General features: G+C 43.0%; 1 long non-coding RNA gene across 5 annotated transcripts; it reads right to left on the bottom strand.

Moving 5' to 3' along the window:
* Positions 1–20,219, bottom strand: LOC109548253 (uncharacterized). 5 transcript variants are annotated; one of them, XR_012328658.1, is made up of 5 exons: positions 20,065–20,219; positions 19,132–19,246; positions 15,366–15,464; positions 11,110–11,332; positions 1–310 (listed from the first exon to the last, which is right to left on the bottom strand). It is a non-coding gene; the product is annotated as an uncharacterized lncRNA (long non-coding RNA). The 5 variants fall into 5 exon arrangements; XR_002174297.2 differs by lacking the exon at positions 11,110–11,332; XR_012328660.1 differs by lacking the exons at positions 1–310; positions 11,110–11,332 and adding an exon at positions 324–5,260.
* Between the last annotated feature and the right edge of the window lie 168 nt (positions 20,220–20,387).

Below are 20,387 nucleotides of genomic sequence, written 5' to 3' on the forward strand. Positions count from 1 at the left end.
TCACGGGTTAAATATATATTTAATTTTATAAGAAATAGCCAAACAATTCTCCAACATGGTGGTACCTTTTTACACTCCCACCAGCACTATATGAGGGTTCCAGTTTTTCCACATCTTCACCAACATTTGGTGTTGTCTTTTTTTAGCCCTCCTAGTGGATGTAAAATGGCATCTCCTTATGGTTTTAATTTGCATTTTTCTGATGATTACTGATGTTGAGCATTGTCACAGGTTGAATTCCCTTGGAAGCAGACTCACTGGGAGATTAGTTGGCAGGAGGTTTTTTAGGGAGTGCACTTGGGCTCAACATCTGTAGAAGAGAAGAGACAGAGCATGATTGAGCAAGGGAAGAAGTTGAGCTATTATACAATGTAGTGTCAGAGGCCTCAGCTGACCTTACAGAAAGCGCTGAAACTGGGATGAGCCGTCAAAAATGTTCTGAGTTTGGACAAGTGGCTGGGCTTTTGTACCCCCATGTTGATTAGTCACTGGATGTAGACCACTGCGAGAAGAGGCTCTTGTTTATTAAACATTTACTTAGTGCCTAGAGCAATTCATTGTGTGTGTATGTGTGTATAAGCTTTGACCTTGGGAAAGTCAGGGCTCTTCAGCAGAGGCAATCACTGAAGTGGACTGATTGAAAGCTGTCTGCTGGCAGCCTTTCCAACAGCTGAGGAGTAAGTCCTTCATTCCAAAAGGAGAATCAGAGTGGCACATCATAGCATTTACTACAAGCACTTTTCATGGCTTATTGGCCATTTATATCTCTTTTTTTGTGAGGCATCTTTTCAAGTCTTTCACCCATTTTTTAATTGGGTAGCTCAACTTTTTGTTGTTAATTTATAGGCACTCCTTAAATTATCTGGATATGAATCCTTGGTCATGTATATGTAAAATGAAAACTGTTTTCCCAGTCTATCATTTGTCTACTCATTTTCTTAGTGATGTCTTTTTTTTTTTTGGCTGCGTTGGGTCTTTACTGCTGCGCCTGGGCTTTCTCCAGTTGTGGCAAGTGGGGGCTACTCTTCATTGTGGTACGCGGCCTTCTCATTGCGGTGGCTTCTCTTGTTGTGGAGCATAGCTTTAGGGTGCACAGGCTCCAGTAGTTGTGGCTCGCGGGCTCTAGTTGTGGCACACAGGCTTAGTTGCTCCGCAGCATGTGGGATCTTCCCAGAGCAGGGATTAAACCCGTGTCCCCTGCATCGGCAGGCAGACTCTTAACCACTGTGCCACCAGGGAAGTCCCAGTGATGTCTTGTGATGAGTAAATATTTATAATTTGGATGAAGTCCAAGTTTTCAATTTTTTCTTTTATGGCTAGTGCTTTTTGTGTCCTGCTGAGAAATCTTTGCTTCCTTCAAGGTCACAAAGATACTCTTCTGTACTTTATCTGGAAGCTGTATGGTTCTTGTGCTACTCACTTTAAAAAATAAGGTTTAAGGTAAGGAGGTTTCTGATTATAAAAGTATTACTTGATCAATGTAGGGAATTCAGAAAATTTAGATGAGCATTAAGAAAATAAAAATAATCAGTAATTCTAAACATATGACTGTTAATAATTAGTATACTGACCTCCCGTCTTTTTTGATGATACATAACAATACACACACACACACACACACACACCATGTTGGGATCATAACCTATTTCACTTAATATATTATTCAAGTATTCATGTTATTAAATATTCTTCAGTATGTCAATGGCTATAGACATGCGCTAGCTTATTTAACTTATAAACTAGTTAACTTATTTAACCAATTTCCTATTCTTGGATATTCAGAGTGTGTCTAATTATGTTTACTGTTTTAAATATAACCCCTATAAAACCAAGCTGACGGGTAGCTCAAGCTAAGATTTTACAGAAACATCATTCCAGCATTTAAAAATAAAAGAAAGAATCAAGGAACAAGGAGGAGAATGAGAAGAAAAAGAAAAGTAAATCTTCACTTTCTCAAGATAAAACCAAAGGGAGGGGCCTCCCTGGTGGTGCAGTGGTTGAGAATCTGCCTGCCAATGCAGGGGATAAGGGTTCGAGCCCTGGTCCGGGAAGATCCCACATGCCGCGGAGCAACTAAGCCTGTGTGTCACAACTACGGAGTCCGTGCGCCACAACTACTGACCCTGCGTGCCACAACTACTGAAGCCCGCGCGCCTATAGCCTGTGCTCCACCACGAGAAGCCACCGCAATGAGAAGCCTGCGCACCACAATGAAGAGTAGCCCCCACTCGCCATAACTAGAGAAAGCCCGCACGCAGCAACGAAGACCCAATGCAGCCAAAAATAAATAAATAAAATAAATAAATATATTAAAAAAAACAAAACCAAAGGGAGATTCCATTAATAAGACATAGCAAAGCTTCTCAAAATCCTCTCTTCTCTTCTCCCTCTTTCTCTTAATACTTCATGCAGAGGACAGTTGTTTGAAACTTCCTCCCAACTAGCTCGGCTTTTCCTGGTTTCTCCATTTCCTTCCTTCCTTTTCCCATCATCTCTTTGGTCCCTGACGCCAAACAGTCTGATAAAATTCTTCCCACTCTCCTATAAATATCTGCCTTTTTCAATGTTAATTAAATTGAAGCTCCATTGCATTTTCTCCAGGACCCAATACCCTCACTTTACCAATCGAGCAGCAAAACATTCTTTTTGCCTTGTGGGAGAGAGGAAGGTTGTGAAAATTCATAATTACCATATTATTTTCTGTCATATAAAGGAGTGGTCCCCAACCCTATTGGCACCAGGGACCGGTTTCATGGAAGACAATTTTTCCACAGAGAAGGTGGGTGGGGATGGTTCAGGTGGTAATGCAAGTGATGGGGGGCGGCAGATGAAGTTTTGCTCACCTGCCGCTCATCTCCTGCTGTGCAGCCCGGTTCCTAATAGGCCACGGACCGTGGCCCCAGGGTTGGGGACCCCTGATATAAAGAACTTATATGAACAAATTTATAGATATAGATATACAATATCTTTTTCCTCCTATATGTGATTATTTCCTTAGGCTCAATATCTAGAAGTAAAATCAGGGATCAAAGAGCATGAACATTATTTTTTATAATATTTACTTTCTCTTCTGCAAATATAATCCCGCCAGTTATGTACTCTTTTTTTGTTTTTTAAACATGCCACATTTAAATTTGTTTATTTATTTATTTTTGGCTGCACTGTGTCTTCGTTGCTGCATGCAGGCTTTCTCTAGTTGCAGCGAGCGGGAGCTACTCTTCCTTGCAGTGCGTGGGCTTCTCATCGCGGTGGCTTCTCTTGTTGTGGAGCACGAGCTCTAGGCGTGAGGACTTCAGTAGCTCTAGGCTACTCTAGGCGCGAGGGCTTCGGTAGCGGGCTCAGTAGTTATGGCTCGCAGGCTGTAGAGCACAGACTCAGTAGCTGTGGCTCACAGGCTTTGTTGCTCAGCGGCATGTGGGATCTTCCCGGACTAGGGATCGAACCCATGTCCCCTGCATTGGCAGGCAGATTCTTAACCACTGCGCCACGAGGAAGTCCCAGCACGAACATTTTTAAGGCTCTTAAAAATGTTGCCAAACTGATCTCCAGAAATGTACAAATTTACATTCTTTTGAGCAAAATATGAGAATATCTGCTTCCACACCCTCCAGCATCATGTTATTAGCTTTGTTTTCTTTTAATCTGTCAGTTTGGCAGGCGAAAGTGGTATCCCGTTGCTCTTTATTTGCATTTCTTTGATTCCTAGTTAGGAAGAACTTTTTTTTTTAACATTGGCCACTTTTATTGCTTTGGTGAATTGCTATGCACTTTATACTATGTATTCCTTCACTTATCTCCTCAAGTACCACGTGAAGCACATGGTATTATTCTCATTTTGGAAAACTGAGAAATGCACGGATTAATTGACTTGCCTGGGATCTCAGTGGCTAGTAACTGGCAGAGCCAGTGCAAGAACCCAGGTTAACCTGACACAGGACAGGCACTCTTTCCACCTCAACACTCAGTCTTCCCATGATCTCTTTCCATAAACTCCAGGGCTGATGTAATTTAACCTAAAGAATGGCTGGAACAAGACAAGTCTAGAGCTTGAGTTCCCATTTAGTTCTTCCCTAACAGATGGTGCATAAATTGGCCCACTCAAGAGCAGATGAGGGGACTTCCCAGGTGGCACAGCGGTTAAGACTCCACACTCCCAATGCAGGAGGCCCGGGTTTGATCCCTGGCCAGGGAACTAGATCCCGCATGCATGCTGCAACTAAGAGTTCACCTGCCGCAACTAAGGAGCCCACGAGCCACAACTAAGGAGGCTGCCGGCCACAACTAAGACCCGGCGCAACCAAATAATAAATTAATTAATTAAAAAAAAAGAGTAGATGAGTTTCCATCACCTGTTTCATTTAAATATTGAGAACTGTGCATAGCAGCAATATTCACAATAGCCAAAACATGGAAACAACCTAAACGTCCAGCGACAGATGAATGGATAAAGAAGATGTGGTGCATATATACAATGGAATACTACTCAGCCATAAAAAAGAACAAAATAATAACATTTGCAGTAACATGGATGCAACTAGAGATTATCATACTAAGTAAGTCAGAAAGAGAAAGACAAATACCGTATGATATCACTCTCACGTGGAATCTAAAATATGGCACAAATGAACCTATCTACAGAACAGACATAGAGATCAGATTTATGGTTGCCGGGGGGTGGGGGGAGGAGAGGGATGGACTGGGAATTTGGCATTGGTAGATGCAAACTATTACACTTAGAATGGATAAACACCAAGGTCCTACTGTATAGCACAGGGAACTATACACAATCTCCTGTGATAAACCATAATGGAAAAGAATATTTAAATAAGAATGTGTAAAACTAAGTCACTTTGCTATACAGCAGAGATTGCCACAACATTGTAAATCAACTATATTCAATAAAATAAATAAATAAATGAATGAATATTGAGAACTGTGAAAAGACATTATTTTCTCTTTTTTATTTAATTTAATTTATTTATTTGGGGCTGCTTTGGGTCTTCGTTGCTGTGCACAGGTTTTCTCTAGTTGCAGCAAGCAGGGGCTACTCTTCGTTGTGGCACGCGGGCTTCTCATTGCAGTGGCTTCTCTTGTTGCGGAGCATGGGCTCTAGGCGCGCAGGCTTCAGTAGTTGTGGCACGCGGGCTCAGTAGTTGTGGCTCGCGGGCTCTAGAACGCAGGCTCAGTAGTTGTGGTGCACGGGCTTAGTTGCTCCGCGGCATGTGGGATTTTCCCGGACCAGGGCTTGAACCCGTGTCCCCTGCATTGGCAGGCAGATTCTTAACCACTGCGCCATCAGGGAAGCCCCATTATTTTCTCTTGATGGTCATCAGACTCTCCCACCTTTCCAACAGGGCCACCCAAATCTGTCTCTAGAACCTCTCAGTGCCTTAATTTCTTCATTTGTAAAATTAGGTGTTGGACTAGATAAACTTCTAATTTCTTTCTAGTTCTTAAATTATAGTTTTCTAATTTTCTGTGTAAAAAGTATGCTTCCATCCATCAGCTATGGCTAATGAAGGCTGCATTTGACAGTTTGTGAAGTTTAGGAAATTCCTTTTAAGAATGCTTTTTTCCTTTTTGACCTGCTTTTCTGTCCTTCTCACTGTCCTGTCCCCTTGATATGTTGCCTATTTTCCAAAGGATCCCTATGTCTCTCTTCTCTGTCTCTGTCTCTCCCTGCTTGGATTTGGATATTTCACCTCCCCCCCCAGTTTTGTTTCCATGGTCACACTCTGTATGTTTCTACTTTTACCCTAGACTCTTTTTCTCTAGACTCTTTACCATTCTCTTTGCATCTATTTTCTGTGTTCATCTCTGTAGAAGTTACAAGATCGCCATAAAGTCTGGAAACATAGATAACAGGTTATATTTTTACAGATTGAACCCCCTTGTTTACTTCTTCTGGGGTATGTATGTTTATACAGTGAAAATGAAAATCAAAGATAAATTATACGAGACAAGGTATCACAGACTCATTTGCAAGGAATGGTAGAAACTATGCATTAGCACTGCATGTGCTGTGGGTCGTTGGCCCATCGCATCGAACGAGGCATCCCTAGTGAGGAACGTATTGTGTAACGTTACTGAACATAGCATGTTTCGTATTGTAATATTCACAAATCTTTTAAGTATATTCACTCACGTTTCCAGATTTATGGCCACTTGTAGTTCATTAGTGAATTTTTTTCCTGCCTTTCCTTTCTCTGTGTTATCCATATTTCTTCATAAGTATGCTCTTCGTTAGAACTGGCCCCTGTTTTAATGACTTAGCTTTGAAATAGAACAAAATGCTTAAGTGGAGTCTATTGAGAACCAGAAGTTGTAGAACAGTTGAGTTTTATTTTGGCCCTTCTCTGTTTCTATCCACAGCCAGAATTTCTGTCCCAATTAAGAAGAGGAAGTTACTCAAGAGAGGCCCCTTAGCAACTCTCAGCACCCATTTAATAAAGCAGCACATCAACCATGGCCTTTTGACTTTACTGAAACAATCTGTGAAATTATTAAAAACAATAAAAAATATCCCTGTTGAGTATTATTTCCTGAGGCCTTTATTTTATTTTATTTTTTAATATATTTATTTATTTAATTTATTTTTGGCTGCATTGGGTCTTCATTGCTGCACGCAGGCTTTTCTCTAGATGCAGCAAACGGGGGCTACTCTTCCTTGTGGTGCACAGGCTTATTGCTGTGACTTCTCTTGTTGTGGAGCATGGGCTCTAGGCACACAAGCTTCAGTAGTTGTGACTCATGGGCTCTAGAGTGCAGGCTCAGCAGTTGTGGCCCACTGGCTTAGGTGATCCGCGGCATGTGGGATCTTCCCGGACCAGGGCTTGAATCCGTGTCTCCTGCATTGGCAGGCAGATTTTTAACCACTGCACCACCAGGGAAGCTCTTCCTGAGGCCTTTAAATGTTTATCTATTATTCCTTTCTTTCCTTATTTTGCAATATCATTGAGAGACAAGAACTTATTATTCCCACAGCACAAATGAGAAATGGAGGTACAGATAGGTCGTGAATTTCCAAAGTTCTCATTAAGTTGGACCAGATCTGAAGCCAGAGACTGGGTCTCTCTGCTGATTGAGTCTCTTGACCAGGCCTTTTTATCCTACAAGAAGCTGTCTAGTTAATGTAGAAGATGTGGCTTGCTTATTCATTGCTCTTGGAAAATGAACCTGTTTTTCTGTTCCTCCCTGAAAGAAAGAAAGAAAGAAAGAACGGAAGAAAGGAAGGAAGGAGGGGGAGGGAGAAAAGAAGAAAGAGGAGTTCTCTGGCAGTCCAGTGGTTAGGACTCGGCGCTTTCACTGCCAGGGCCTGGGTTCGATCCCTGGTCAGGGAACTAAGATCCTGTCAGCTGCACTGCAGAAAAAAAAAATAAATAAAAAAGGAAAGAAAGGAAGGGAAAGGAAAGGAAAGGAAGAAAGAAAGAGAAAGAAAGAAAGGAGGGAGGGAGAAAGGAAGGAATAAAGAAAGGAAGGAAGAAAAGAAAGGATCCGTAGCAGCCTGCCATCATCTGGAATGGCTCAGGTGATAGCCAGCCACTTAGGGGCAGGGAAATTGTTGTGGTCACTGGTGATTTCCGTCATTTTTCCTACCACCAGCTGTCATCACAATTTCCAGGAAAGCTGCCAGGAAAAAGTAGGAATTAGCATTTCACAGATCGCCCTCCCCCCACCATTATGGATCTTGGAACTTTTCCTGACTACTCTTTGCCCTCATACCTTCCTTCCCACACCAGTCCAGATAAACATGCGAGGTATTTGACCTCACCTGCATTTGAAGACCTCAGTACTTGAGAAGTTACTGCCCTTCCGTCAGAAATCCTTACTGAGACTGAGTTATGATTTCTTTCCCTAATCTGGATCGTTTCCTTAAAATTAAAACACCCAGGGATACGGACTTTATCCATACTTTCCCTTTTCCCTTTCTCCTCTTGCCCTCCCCCACTCCAAACAATGCAGTCAAGGTTCTAACTATTAAGACACTTATCACACTGTAGGTAACTGGTAATGGAAGTGCTTATCCTCACTCTAGAGCTTGTGACTTATTCATGTTGCACCCTTACACAGCACAGTGCCTGGCCCATTGTTGGGACTCAATGAATGTTGGTTGAATAGAATTTGCCTAAATTAGCCTCAGGCACCTCCTGAATTTCACAGTGTGCCGAGCTCTAGGGAAAATTAGACTGACTAAGCCAACTGCTCCCTTCCTGTCTGGGGAGACCCACCCAGAGACCAGAACAGGAGGCCGCACCTCTGCAGAGGGAGAGAGAGGGCTTGACTGATGTCCCCCTCTGCCTGTGATCCCACCCCACACTTTTTCCTCTGTAAATATGGCCATCCTGAAACTTGTTTTTTCCAGACACGTTTGTGGGGCAGAGCTACTAATAGAACATGCTGTGGGCTAGATAGGGATCAGGGTAGAGACCATAGCCTGAATTATATCATAGGAAGCACTAGGAAAGTTAGGTTAGAATTTGATAAGAACCTAAGTAGACTAATCTCTGAAGAGAGATATCTGTCTGTAGGGGTTAAGAGTATGATCTCTAGAGACCTGCAATCTAGGTTCAAATAGTATTAGTGCAGTTTTTAAACTGTGTGACCTTGGAAAAGCTACTTAACCTCTCTGTACCTCAATTTCCTCACCCATGAAGTAGGGATAGTAATAGTACCTGCATGACAAGGTTGTTAAAATAATTAAATCAGTTAATACATGTTCGTGCTCAACATTGTTATTACTAAAGAGGATGGCTTTGGATGGCAGCAGGTTTAATATGCTGAGGTTTGTATGTGCAAATGCAGGGATGGGGAGAGTTAATCATTAGGGTCTGGAGACAGTGGAATTACTTTGTACAAATGAATGAGAAGAATTTGGAGTTCAGGGTGGGATAGAAAGCAGAGGAGACAGTAAGGAGAAGAAATGAGGGAGAAGAGAAAAATTAAAAGCCATTTCAAGTTTCCAATAGTATAACAGCAAGATGTCTTTTAAGAACAGGTATATTTAATTTGAAATTATTTATGTTGCTGAGCTCTAAACCACCACTAAGTAAAATGGTACAACTTGGAGAGCAGTTTGGCACTATCAAAATAAAAAGGTACATATCTTTTGATCCTTCAATTCTATTTCCAGGAATTTATCCTACCTTGGTACTTGCAAACAGACTCATGGCCTCTTTGTAATGCCAAAATTTGGGGAACCACCTAAGTGTCCATCAGCATAGTCTATCTATGCAATGGAATACTATGTAGCCATTAAAAAGATTGAGGCAAAGTTATACATATTATTTATGGTTAATAGCCAAGCTCAAAAGAAGAGAGTTCTATTGTAGGCAGAGGGAGAGCACCAAGAGCCAACTGGAGGAGCAATGCCCAAGTCCAAGCTGGAGTCTACATCCTAGAAGAATAGGGACATCATGCCTGGAGTGGCTGGTGGGAGTAATGAGAGTTGGGAATCACAAAGGCTCTGCAGAGTTGCACGGAGGGAAGAGCAGCATGAGAGCAGGTGGGGAATTAGCAAGCGGGCAGGTCGTTGATGATTCCTTTAAAAGCAGCTGGTGTTTGTAGGTCCCATACAGAAATCGGTAGTTGTGTGATGCCTGGGTCTGGTTTGCTTAATGGACCAGGGACAGATCAGAGCAAGGTAGTAAAGGAGCAGGTAGATGGGGCTAAGAAAATGAGCCTGGGAGTTGTGGGTGGATAATCACAGTTATGTAGATTTTTAACTAGCTTTTCAACTGACCTCAAAGGATATTGATTTAAAAAGTTGATATCAATAAAGAGAGGGGCCTCACTGTTGTATTAGATATTTTTAAAATCAGTAGCTTAGATGATGATAGAAGCAAGGTTTAAAATCATCTTAGAGAAAGACAAATATATGACATTACTTATATGTGCAATCTAAATAAAGAAGATACAAGTGAACTATTTACTAAATGGAAATAGACTCACAGACATAGAAAACAAACTTATTGTTACTAAAGGGGAAATGGGGGACAGGTAAATTGGGAATGTGGGATTAACTGATACACACTACTATATATAAAACAGATAAACAACAAGGACCTACTGTATGGCACAGGGAGCTATATTCAATATCTTGTAATAACAATCTGAAAAAGAATATTTATATATGTATAACTTAATCATTGCTGTACACCTGAAACATTGTAAATCAACTATCCTTCAATAAAAAATAAATAAAAAAAGAATAAAATCATCATGACAGATTAGAACAAAGTGCCAAAATCAACATGATGAAATTTGACAGGGATAAAGTAAAGACTCACATTTAGGTTAAAAAAAAAAAAAAATCAATTGTACAAGGAAGACATGGGACTGGCTTGACGGCATTTTACGTGAAAAAGGTTTAGGACTCACCAAACCCAATGCAGTCACAGTTTCATGAAAAGACACAAGGTCAGATCAAAAGAGATAATAGCATCACTGTGCTTTAAACTGACCAATTCTGGGTGCCTCATATTTATTTATTTGACAAATACTATAATTTATTATTTTCTTCTAATGAACACCTACCATGGGCTTTTTTTTGAGCAGAGAAAATTTTTAGTTTTTTTTTTTAACATCTTTATTGGACTATAATTGCTTTACAATGGTGTGTTAGTTTCTCCTTTACAACAAAGTGAATCAGCTATACATATACATATATCCCCATATCTCCTCCCTCTTGCGTCTCCCTCCCACCCTCCCTATCCCACCCCCTAGGTGGACACAAAGCACTGAGCTGATCTCCCTGTGCCATGTGGCTGCTTCCCACTAGCTGTCTATTTTACGTTTGGTAGTATATATAAGTCCATGCCACTCTCTCACTTCATCCCAGCTTCCCCTTCCCCTTCCCCGTGTCCTCAAGTCCATTCTCTACATCTGCATCTTTATTCCTGTCCTGCCCCTAGGTTCTCCATAACCATTTTTTTTTTTTAAGAATCCATATATATGTGTTAGCATACGGTATTTGTTTTTCTCTTTCTGACTTACTTCACTCTGTATGACAGACTCTAGGTCCATCCACTGGGTACCTCATATTTAAAAAGATATTGATGAACCAGTGTATGCCCGGAGAGAGATCAGGTTGGAAAAGATCCAGTAACTTACGTGAGGAATAATTTGATGTAGTTTAAAGATATTAAATATTGGGGACTTCCCTGGTGGCGCAGTGGTTGAGAGCCTGTCTGCCGATGCAGGGGACGAGGGTTCGTGCCCCGGTTCGGGAAGATCCCACATGCCGCAGAGCGGCTAGGCCCATGAGCCACGGCCGCTGAGCCTGCGCGTCCGGAGCCTGTGCTCCGCAGCGGGAGAGGCCGCAACAGTGAGAGGCCTGCGTATTGCCAAAAAAAAAAAAAAAAAAAGATATTAAATATTGGGAAGAAAAGACTAAGGTGGATAAAGAATTGATATCCTCAATTAGCTGTGTTTTTGTTTTTTGTTTTTTTAAGTACGGGCCAACAACACGAAATTGTCAGTATCCAACCATCTTGATCTATAAAAATGCAATTTCGGGCTTCTCTGGTGGCGCAGTGGTTGAGAGTCCGCCTGCCGATGTAGGGGACACGGGTTCGTGCCCCGGTCCGGGAGGATCCCACATGCCGCAGAGCGGCTGGGCCCGTGAGCCATGGCCGCTGAGCCTGCACGTCCGTCCGGAGCCTGTGCTCCGCAACGGGAGAGGCCACAACAGTGAGAAGCCCGCGTACCGCAAAAAAAAAAAAAAAAAAAAAAAGCAATTTAATTTGGGTCAACCGAATAGAAGACGATGTCAACTCCTTTTGTAATGCTGCAGAGGGCAAATGAGAATCAATGGTTGAAAGAGGGAAGCAAATATTACATCAGCACAATATTACATCTGTCACAATCAGATGCTCAAGAACAGAATGAGCAGCCTCACAGAGTTCTAGGTTCTGTCTCATTGAGAGAGCCCAAGCAGAGCTGGGTGACAGTCTGTTAGGAATATTTAGCATTTTCTGCATGCAGGTGGGAGACTCTCCATGATCTGGCCTGAGCATCCAACCTCTCTACAGTACAGAGGCAACACACGAGACCACTGTGACAGCCACCCCGGCCATCCTGTGTTCTCACATTGCTGTGTCTTTGTGCATGTCAGTCCCTTGCCTAGAACTGCACATCTCCTTGCTATGTACCCTGCAAATTCCTACTCATCTCTCCAGATGCAACTCAAGTGTGGCTCCACCTGAATTCTAAATGGTGTGTCATACTCTCTTTTATACCTTGTACCTTGTGCTTACTTCTACAGTGGGACTTGTTCTTTTGCAAATGTTTTGTGAACTTCTCTCTTTCCTACTGAATGTGAGCTGCTTGTGGGCCAGAAACATGTCTCTTTCATTTTCCATGTTCCCAGTGATTAGAGCAATGTCTTTGGATGCTCAATATTCACTAAATGAATGAGGCTGGATGTTTTGATTTTACATATATGTATACATAAAATAAAAATTATTACACATATGCATTTTGAATCAAATGTTAATCAAAACTAACATCCTTACTATGTGTAATACACATTGAAATTTTATTTTTAATAAATTTATTTATTCAGTTATTATTTTTGGCTTCATTGGGTCTTCATCGTTGCACGCGGGCTTTCTCTAGTTGCAGCTAGCGGGGGCTACTCTTTGTTGCGGTGCGCAGGCTTCTCATTGTGGTGGCTTCTCCTGTTGCAGAGCACAGGCTCTAGGCGCACGGGCTTCAGTAGTTGTGGCACACGGGCTCAGTAGTTGTGGCTCGCGGGCTCTAGAGCGCTGTCTCAGTAGTTGTGGCGCACGGGCTTAGTTGCTCTGCGGCATGTGGGATCTCCCCGGACCAGGACTCAAACCCATGTCCCCTGCACTGGCTGGCGGATTCTTAACCACTGCACCACCAGGAAAGTCCCACATTGATATTTTCTATTTTATTCATTTTAAAAAATGGAAGCCATGATCTAGGTTCCAAAATTAACTTGGGTTCCCAGCCTTACACCGAAACACACTGAACTACAGGGTCAACAGCAGGGATTTGAACAGAAGATATGAGAACTTGATAGAAGCTACAGGCCTTCTTGCCAGAAAGATGCATATATGGACTAAACTGACATTCAATTTCAGAGGCTTCCTGGACCCACTGAAGTCCTTCTGTACATCACAGGTTATGAGAAAGTTCCTTCTAACGCTGCAATCTTATTTTTGTGAGACGCATTAAAGTAGTCTAGGAACATTTCGGAGTTGTCCATACAGAAAGCAAAAAATTGGAAGGGAGGTACATAAAGAACAAAGAATAGAGGGAAAATTCTGAGATGGGATAGGCAAGACAGATAAATACGTGTGAAAGGTAAAGGAATGGGGTACAAAATAAATCCTGGCTAAGGGTTAGGAGGAAGGGAAAGGTAGGTGCTGCTAGGCCAGGGTTTTAGGCCTGTGGAATCTGACATTCTTTCCAGACAATGGAGCTTGGGGTTCCAGCCCTGTAGCTTTCTTCTCCCCTCCCTATGGCTCACTATTCCTCCCTCCCATTTTTAGGCAGCCCTTATGGAAACTCTGAAACTCTTTTTCTCTTTTCTTCCAGATGGGAAGCTCTGGCAGAAAGAATGTTTTGGCCTGTGTGCAATGACTCCATTCTCTCTGCCAAGGGATAAAGCTGAAATCTGCTTTCTTGGAAACCAGCTCATGTCTTTAGGAAGCATGACCCTAGTTAGGGAGCAACTGGGACCTTTGCGTAAAGGGGAGATAAGAAAATAATTTTCAGCATCCACTAGTATGGTGACACACAAGGATAGTAGGATGTGACCACCAACAAATGATTTAAAAATGGAATCTCCTGTCTCTAAGATCTAAGCTCACACAGACTACTCCATTGGGCTTCTTTGAATCTTAAATAACTCTAAAGTGTTTTCAACAATCTGTCAGGGAGGCAACAGACATGCAGCTCACATTTTCACAGGACAAACAGTGAAAGGGACATGTATGAGGTCTAGAAGCATAATACAATTGACTTCCTATGGAGCCCTCAGGAATCTGGAGATTTTAAGAACTTTTGTGAGGTCCAGGGCTTCCCTGGTGGCGCAGTGGTTGAGAGTCTGTCTGCCGATGCAGGGGACACGGGTTCGTGCCCCGGTCCGGGAAGATCCCACATGCCGTGGAGCGGCTGGGCCCGTGAGCCATGGCCACTGAGCCTGTGCGTCCGGAGCCTGTGCTCCGCAACGGGAGAGGCCACAACAGTGAGAGGCCCGTGTACCGCAAAAAAAAAGAACTTTTGTGAGGTCCAGAAAACTCGGAACATTACTATAGTCCACAACTAGACTGAGGTAAAGAGAATGGAATTTGGGGTGGGGTTAGGTAACCTGAGTTAGTCCCTAGATAGGCCCCTGACTCACTATGTGATAATGGCTGGTCACTTCCTGGCTCAGTGTTCCAGTCCCCGTCCACCCTTTCCCGGGGCCCTTTCCCTGCCCGAGAGAAATAAAACCACAACTTTATTCTTTCTTGAGAAAGTTAACCATGATTGTTTCTATAAAGCTATCTGGAAAATAGCCGATCTCTTAGGGCAGCATTATGAGATGATTTTGTTCATTTTATAACCAGTGTAACCTCCTGGGTGGTATATAAAGCCACGAAGGTGGCAAACGTCTTATTTGTTGTTGAGATCCTCACATGGGCATGGAATAAACAAGTGGTCTGCTTGCCTCTTCTGCCTCTTCTGTCTTTTGGGATGACACTGTTGTGTAGTAAAGCCCTCTGGAGAGAGATCTGGGAGATAACTGGGTAACACCCAACTAAGTCAGGGAATGAGTCAGGGCTCAAGGACTCGATACCAACCTCTCCCACTCCTGCCAGGAAACCTCTGGGGTGAGACAGAGATGAGAGAGGAGCCGAGGGGCGGGCCTCACAGCAGCCTGCCCTGGGGCCTCTGACTCGTGGTTTCACCCTGGTTTGCCCTGCAGCTGTAACGTGTCTGCTGACACGCAAGCCCTGACATGCTCGTCCTCCCCCTTTCCCAAACTTCTGCTCAGTCTCAGAACTGTCATACAGAGTGAAGTAAGTCAGAAGGAGAAAAACAAATATCGTATATTAACACGTATATGTTGAATCTAGAAAAATGGTACAGATGAACTGGTTTGCAAGGCAGAAATAGAGACACAGATGCAGAGAACTAACGTATGGACACCAAGGGGGAAAAGCCAGGGGGGTGGGGGTGGGATGAATCAGGAGATTGGGATTGACATGTATACACTAATATGTATAAAATGGATAACTAATAAGAACGTGCTGTACAAAAAAATTAAATTCAAAAATAAAAAAGAAAACGCAGGGCAAAATACAAAGGACTTTTTGTCAAGGAGGTGACGAGGAAGTAGAAACTGAACTTACCACTGAGGAAACCAGGATAAGGGAAGGGCAGAAGAGTGCCATGGCTGGGCTGACACAGAGAACAGGCTGAGCAGGACCAAGCAGCACTAGCCTGGAATCCTGTAAGACTCAAGAGCAAAATGGCAAAAAGTCACATTTCTTGTGTGGAGGTACTCAGTTCTCACAAATCCGTCAAAACCATTCCCAGTTTGTGGCAATTTTGAGAAGTCTCCCCTAGCGAAAAAACAATTTGAGGCACCTACCGTGTACCAGTCATATGTTTTCACATAGGATTTCACTTAGTGCTTAGAACAGTCCTACAAGGTAAGTTTTATTATCCCCATTTCACAGATGGGTAGACTGGGCCTCAGAAGACTTAAGGAATTTGCCCATAGAGTTTGGACCTGGCCAGTTGGATTCCCCTATACCAAGCTGCCTTTGATTTGAAGTCAAATCAAATCAAAATAATGTCAAAATAGTAGAGACTTCTTAAGCCTGCCAGGAACAGTAAGGAGCAGACCAGGTAAGGAACAATGAATGGACACCTCTAAATCTCTGAACGTAGGTACTTAAAAACCCTGGAATTGCTGGGTTTGCACAGGCGTCTATGCAATCTGAGATCCCAGTGAAACCTTGGTACCCTCTAGTGGAAGCTTCCTGCATTCACACGGCTTTTCTGGCTTCAACTGCAAAGAGCTGGAAAGGAAGCCCTCACCCAGCCACTGGAGAGCATCCCCAAAGAATGGCCAACTGGAAGATACATGTTTGTATGTCAGGGCCCATGGAGGGTAGAGGAAAGAATACAGACCAGAGGGAAGGTGTGCTGAGCCATTGGTTCACAAGGGTCCCCAAAGGGAGTCCTTGTTAGGCCTTTGTGCATTATTAATAGGAGCTCAATACACATCAATGGGGGCTGTAGGTTTTTAGGGCTCAAGAGAGTGATTTTTTTTTTAATGGGGGAAATTAGTGATCAGAGATGCAAAGTGACTCCCAAGGCCACAAGGAAGTCAATGTCAGCAATGGTGAGATTAGAACCCATGTCTCCTGCCTCCCAAACCAGAGTTCTTCCCATTGTATCACACTTCCCATTTTTTGGGAACCCAGCCTATGAGAACAAGCTCCCAGGCTCCTGAATCTCATGCCTACAACCCTGCAGGCATTCCTGGAGCTTCTTCCCCAAGTTCCCAGTGCGAAGATGTCAGATTTATTTCTGTCTCCCTCCTCCCGCAGAGGTAATCCCTGGGAATGGAAGTGGGTTAGAAACAGATTACTCTGATCCAGGGGCTTTGTTTTCTCCTCCCTGAACGTGGTGGGGTGGGGGAGGGCCCGGGGTGAGGGAGAGGGGAAGTCACAAATAGCCTGAAATTCCCTTTTAGGATTATCACTTGATTTAGCCAGCTGGGGCGAAAGCGGAGCAAGAAGCGGGGAGGGATTAGTTCTAGACCTAGCTTGAACAGCGGGGTGCATGGGCTTCTTTTCTGGCTGAGCCAGGATGAGCAATATCTCTTCCTTAACATACCTTTAGAAATAAAGAGGCTGAAGCAGGCAGCAAAGGATAAAGGAAAAAGCCTTTGTCTTCATCAGCAGGGATGAATGCAAGGATGGATGAGACAGAAGAGCAGCTAGAAGAAAGTCATGCAGCACAGAAATAAGGAATCACTTTTGGGCATGGAAACAACCTTCATTTCAATGGTTTTAACTTTAACAGAGCTGAGAACTGCTCCCTAGAGGAAAAGAGCTAACACACATAGGGCTTCCTGAGGATCTCCAATTCATATCCAGGTTATGGGCTCTTGTGCTTTAGGCGCACTGCACTGGGGTGGACTCTGCGACTGCCAATGTTACCTGTGTCCGGCATAAAGAGCAGACACTTACTAGGACTCTGCTAGGCTCCATATATCCCTTCCACGGCTATCACGGGGCTTGGAAGCAGTTACCATAACTAACCAGAGTGGGAACATGTATAAATTCATTTAACGACTTAGCAACAATTCTATGAGTTAGGTACTCAATTACCCCTTCTCTATGGTGAGGAAAAGAAGTGGAGCTAAGATGTACACTCAGGCACCACTATGTGAGAGTCATAGATAGTCAACTCTCCTAGTGACAAAGAAGCTCTGCTAACATTGTTAGCTAAAGATCAGTTGAGAATATTTCTTAGAAAGTCAGAATTCTTGGTTTCTTCTATGTCACCTTATCTTGGACAATTCACTTAACTTCCTTTGCTCTTCACGCGCTCTTTCAAGGGAGGGAAGTACAACATAAACACATGGGAAGCCTATCACTAGCTTCAATCGAAGTATCATATTGTTTACGGTAATCAATAAACATACTGTAATCAGATTCTTCCAATTCTCCAGAGGGATCTTCCGTGTTCAAATCAACAGTGCTTCTCCTAGAATGTAGACTACCAGGCAGAATTTCAGAAGTTCCAATATTTGATATCATCTGCCACTGAGAGGGAAAAAAATCCAAATACAGTACATATCCCACTGCTCATGGGATATCCCATTTTCTTTGGATCCATTTAGAAATTTCAATAAGACAAGTGATTCCAGGAACCCCCCGTATTTGGGGAAACAGGAAATCAACTTTGCCCTCTGCCTCATCATATTTTATCTGGGATTCTACTGATCCACTTATTTTTTCCCCCCATGATCATTTATTGAATAAATATTTGAGTGTCTACTATGTGCAAGACTGTTTTTTTGCAAGGTTAAGCCCCTAACCACCTTATTCCTTCCTCTAGTTACACAATGAGTTTCCTTCTCTTACTCTTACTTTGCTTTTTCTGAAATGTGAACTACTTGGGTTGTAGGATTACGAAATATCCTTTTCGTGTTAACTTCCCCAGGCAGACAACTCCCAATTTTCCACGGAGTTAATGAGATAGGAAGATAATACGAATTTTCCAAAACAGCAGCTAATAAAACACACTTATAATTCATCTCAGAATGAATTAAACAAGATTGACTTCCCTTATTATTTCATCCAGGTTGATATGGAACAAGTTTGCATTCCCTGAGAAGCTGACCAGAAGGCAGGCAGAGATGATCTGGGATGTGTTGGCTACCATGTGAGGCAAACATAAAACTCAACAGTGAAGCAGATAATTCCAGAAAGACTATATCAATGTTCTGTATTAATAACCACTCATCATGGATTGGGGTTTCCCCACTTTGTCAGGAAAACCAGTAAAAAAAAAAGTTCATGTTTTATTTTCTGGGGCATAGAGTAGATTGACAAGACTCTGTTGAGAAATAATTAGATACATCTTGGGACTTCCCTGGTGGTCCAGCGGTGAAGATTCCGCACTTGCAATGCAAAGGGCACGGGGTTCAATCCCCGGTTGGGGAACTAAGATCTCACATGTCGCACAGCGTGGCCAAGAAAATGTTAAAAAAAAGTTAAAATTCAAAAAAAAGAGAGGGCTTCCCTGATGGCGCAGTGGTTGAGAGTCCGCCTGCCGATGCAGGGGACACGGGTTCGTGCCCCAGTCCAGGAAGATCCCACGTGCTGCGGAGCGGCTGGGCCCGTGAGCCATGGCCGCTGAGCCTGCGCGTCCGGAGCCTGTGCTCCGCAACGGGAGAGGGCACAACAGTGAGAGGCCCGCGTAGTGCAAAAAAAAAAAAAAAAGAGAGAGAGAAATAATTAAATATATCTCATTTAAATGCTTAATATATATTCTTTAATTATCACATATGTATAACACCGAATTTCATGTCACTATTAATGTATCATGCTATAGATTCTATGCTATGGCGAGGACTTGTGGGGGAATTCTTACCCTTGAAGAATATACAGGGACTTCCCTGGCAGTCCAGTGGTTAAGACTCTGTGCCCCCACTACAGGGGGTGCAGGTTCAATCCTCAGTTGGGGAATTAAGATCCCACATGATGCCCTGCGCAGCCAAAAAAAAAAAAAGGAAAAAAAAATCAATGTGTGTGTGTGTGTGTACACACACAGTATAGTTAAAAAGTCAAGATTTAAGACATGAGATCCCTAAACTCAAAAGTAATCTCTCTTTCCTTTGATAGTCCTTAGCATTTTATTTGAACCTTAGTAGCTATTCTATTTCAACCTGTACAGCCCATAGCTCTCAACTCACTGCAAAATACCACAGGTAAATGCTCAATAAACGTTGACAGAATGAGAAAAATCCCAAGGGTACGTATGAAAAGTGTTTGTCATTCAACGATGATTACAGCACTGGATTTTCCAGGATGACGCCAACAACATGAATTCTTTAACCACTTAATGTGAAGCAATACAGCGTAGTATTCAGTGCATGGGTTCTGGAGTTTGCTTGAACCTGAATCCCAGTTCTGCCAGTTATTAGCCGTGCGACCTTAAATAAATTACGTACTTAATTTCTATGCAACATCATATGTAAAAGGAGCATATTGCTCGTTTGTGGTGAAGACTGAGTTAATACATGTAAAAAGTTTAGAAAGATGCCTGGCACCCGGTAAACAATTTCTAAGTATAAGCTATTTTTTGTTAATAAAAATATTATTGTGCCTCATATTATTATGCCTCTGTCCCAAAATGGCAAACAGATAAATGCTTTTGTCAGTCCACGTGTCTTTTGCTTCAATAAACATAGTAGTCATTAATTTCCTTAATTTGCTAGTAAGAAAGAATTCTTCATACGGTACAGATTGGTAAAACTAGACCTCCGGATTAAGGTTACCCAGAATATCGAGGTCGGATACAGACCCAGAAACTAGTCATTTTTGCCCCTTCTAGGATCCAAGAAGGCACTGAAGAAAAATAGTCATCTCAGAAGGGAAACATCCTTTCGTTCACAAGGTGCAGCAACGTCCCACTCTTACTCGAATGCGGTAACTCCTGGCAGCCAGGAAGCCCGGCGCGCACGCGCAGCTTCGGCTGCACGCCCCGCCTGGCGCGTGACAACCGTGCTTCCACCCTACCCCCAACGCCGTTTTACTGCGCATGTGCAGCCCAACTCCCCCCACACCCCCACCACCACCCCGGACGTGTACGTGCGCGTTCGCGCCGCTCACACTTCGGCGGCGGGC

This window comes from Tursiops truncatus, chromosome 20 (assembly GCF_011762595.2).
Source record: "Tursiops truncatus isolate mTurTru1 chromosome 20, mTurTru1.mat.Y, whole genome shotgun sequence".
NCBI classification, from domain to species: Eukaryota; Metazoa; Chordata; class Mammalia; order Artiodactyla; family Delphinidae; genus Tursiops; species Tursiops truncatus.